The sequence below is a fragment of the Podarcis liolepis genome, assembly GCF_965112155.1.
Source record: "Podarcis liolepis genome assembly, chromosome: 8".
Taxonomy (NCBI): domain Eukaryota; kingdom Metazoa; phylum Chordata; class Lepidosauria; order Squamata; family Lacertidae; genus Podarcis; species Podarcis liolepis.
This window is the reverse complement of record NC_139560.1, coordinates 79,881,778-79,884,876: the sequence shown is the minus strand read 5'-3', so window position 1 is coordinate 79,884,876 and position 3,099 is coordinate 79,881,778. Positions and strand designations below refer to the sequence as shown.

Sequence of the window (3,099 nt, the reverse complement as noted above, 5' to 3'; positions counted from 1 at the left end):
AAATTCAAGGGCATTGGCCACGCAGCCTTTCCCGCAGGAGCAATCCTGAGCCGCCGCCGCCGCCGCCGCTCTCTCCGGCGAAGCCCGCCTCCCGCCCGCCACCAGCACCTGCGAGCCTGACCTCGGAAGGGTCACCCCCCTCGTCTCCGGCTTCGCGCCTCCCTCCCTTCTCCCCCAGCAGCTGCTCGACTTCGCCGCTCCCCGGGGCGGAGATGGCAGCCGCTCCCTCACTTTCTCCTTAGCCCAAGCGCGCCCGAATGCCCGCCGGAGGATGGGGTGAGGCGGCGGGGAGGGCGGCCGTGCGCAGAGGGTGCGCTTCTTTCGGCCGCCGGTTAAGGAGTCCGTTCTGAGGGCAACTTTCCGCTGCCGCCGCCGCCGCCGCGGGGAAACCTCTCCGAGCGGAGGAGAAGCGAGGTCGCCCTCGCGCCACAGCAGAACCCTCCGCTTCTTTAGCCCGGACGGGGCAACAACGCGGGAACGCTTCTTCGCGCGCTTTTCCCTCCTCCCTCTTCGCCAGGCGCAGGTGGCGGCGGCGGCGGCGTTTCGCTGAGGGAGAGAGAGAAAAGAGCGCAGCCGCCTTGCTCGCTTTCCCGCCTGCCCGCCCCAGCCCGGCCTCTGGAGCAGCGGCGGCGGCGGCACCAGGCGCGCGCGCTCCTGCTAGCGAAGGGAGGAGAAGGGAGCGCGGCGGCGGCGGCGGCGGCAGCTGTCACAGTATCTTCTCCAGCGGCGGAAGGTTGCCAAGCTGAGGTGGCCGCACTACAGAGAGAGCGCCGCTGCCGAGTCCGTGGAGAGAGGAAACGGGAGGTGGTGCTGAGGAGGGAGAGAGAGAGAGAGAGAGAGAGAGAGAGCCAGACGTCGAGCTTCTTCTCCCTCTGACAGAAGCGAGAGCGAGCGGGAGAGGCAGAGAGAGAGAGAGAGAGAGGCTGCCTCTCGGAGCCACGCAGTGTATGAAGGAGCCCGCCTCGGAGCCCGTTTCGCGGCGAAAGAGGGAGGCGGCGGGAAGGGCGACGGCGACGGCCAGGCAGGATGCTGCAATTGGGCAAGGTCAGGACCTTGCACTGAAGAAGCCCGCGGGGCGCCGCAGCCACCTCCCTCCTCCCCGCCTTGAGGATTTGCCTTTTGTTGTTGGTATATGCTCGGGAAACAGCAAGCAGGGGCGACGGCGTTGGGTGAGTCGGGCCAGTGCCATCATGGATGGTGCCCAGGTTACCCCCCCCTTCCCCCTGTGCGGAGAGGGGCTGCTGCCTCTGGGTGGAGGAGGGGCCCGCACTGCAAAGGTCTCCCCCTCCCCTCCCTCCCCCTCTTTGTGTTCAGATGGGGTGTCCTCGATTGCCTGGGATTTATTTATTTTTTTAAAAAACACCCCCACCACCCCCAAACGCGTCGTATTTATGATCCTTTTCCTTCTGGAGAGAGAGAGAGAGCGAGCCGGCAAAGGTGGGCTATTTCTGCCTGCCTCGCCGTCGCTTTCCCCACCCCCTTCCTTCCTCGGCTCCTCGATGGCTTATGTAGGGCATCGGCAGCGACTCGCCTTCCCCGCCGCCCTGCAACAAGACGCTCGTTAGAGCAGGGAAGTCGTCAAGATCTGCCGGGGAAGGGGGCGAAGGAGGCGAGCGGGGAAGATGGGAAATAGACCCCTCGCTTCCATTTAGCCTCGCACTGCTGTGGACCATGATTTTCGTGGCTTGTGTGTGTGTGTGCGCGCGCTCTCGCTCGCGGCGGCGCGCGCAGAATCAACTGGAAATACTTAGTCATACATCCATATCTGCTGGTGGTTCTGCGTTGCAAAGAGAGGGGCGACCCCCCCCCCTCCTCCCCACCCCCATTTCGTTATCTTTTAGGGGCCCGGGAATAGTTGTGATGCTGCTACTTGGCTGCTTAGGCAGATGCGCCTCTCCACGTTGGGAGAGGATTGGGGTGGTGGCGGCGGCGGCGGTGGTCTTTTTGTTTAGCATCCTTGTCTGCCAAAGGGCTTTCTTGAGATTTGGCTGATTTATAATTAATGGCTGAAAGGAAAGATGCCTCTCTCGCTCGATCCATTTCCTCCCCCTGTGCTGGTGCGTAATGTGCTTGCATCGATCGCTTCTAACCTAGCCTCCTCGGCGAGGCGAGTCGCCACAGAGGAGGTGCAGCAGACGCGAGACAGTAAATGGTGGTGCACAGATTCAGCTTTTGCTGGGAATGTTGGGGGTGGGGAGCTTCCCCCGAACGGGTTGCATTAGAAGCTGGGCAAAGTTTGTGTGTGAGAGAGAGAGATATCCCCTGCGAAGAGTGTCCTGCCCATCTCTCTTGCACATATAGCCGTTTAATGCATGCTTTCATTGCAAAGGGCGTGACTTCTTTTGGTGGCGAAATGTGCGGGCAACCTTAGCAGTTAATCTCTTCCAGGAAACTTAGCAGTATCTTACTATAGATGATTGGGAAAAGACTGATAGGCCTGTTACGAAACGGCCAGCTATTAACTTTTATGAACTGCGGGGATTGGTATTTACAAATACTTCCGAAGACAGCATCGGGGGAAGTGTATGGACAGCATCGGGGGAAGTGAAACTTTTAGACCTCGCTCATGATCTGCATACATCATATAAATAAATGATGTGTGTGACGTAATGCAGCTTGGTGCAGATCTAATTCTTAGCAAGACGTACATTGTTGTAGGGAACTTCCACTGGCAAGCAAGAATACAATGCAACCCATGAGGAACAAAAGATTTTATCAGTGTGGAGGGTGAAAATATCTTCTAGGCAACGTTTTTAGTAGAAAGGAAGGTTCACAGTTATGCCCCAACTACTTTCTAACAGCTCTGTGCAGAGAATATAGGGGTTGATTGGTTGTTTGCAGTTGTGGTGAGAGACTGTCTGGGAGGATGGATGCATTTCGGATTTCTCAGAAATTAGGTTAGCGCCTTTATACAATTTACAGTCTCCTTGCAGGCTCTTGAGTCCCCTAATGGTTTTTGGGAACATGGATGGATCTTCTTAGCTGATTTGCCAAATTGGAAAGCATGTGATGTTTGTAGTAAATCATCTAAGCCTTTGTAACTGATTCTTTGGACATTTGGGGCAACAGTTCTGTTCTCTGAGGTTGGCTGAATTCACA

The 3,099-nt window shown here is 57.6% G+C and overlaps 1 pseudogene across 1 annotated transcript in view; it reads left to right on the top strand.

The window, feature by feature from the left end:
• Positions 1-286: 286 nt before the first annotated feature.
• LOC310713852 (catenin delta-2-like) overlaps positions 287-3,099 on the top strand; it is a 273,582-nt pseudogene continuing 270,769 nt past the window's right edge. The window contains exon 1 of the transcript XR_014530107.1: positions 287-1,169. The product of XR_014530107.1 is annotated as a catenin delta-2-like (transcript). The remainder of the gene's footprint in view (positions 1,170-3,099) is intronic.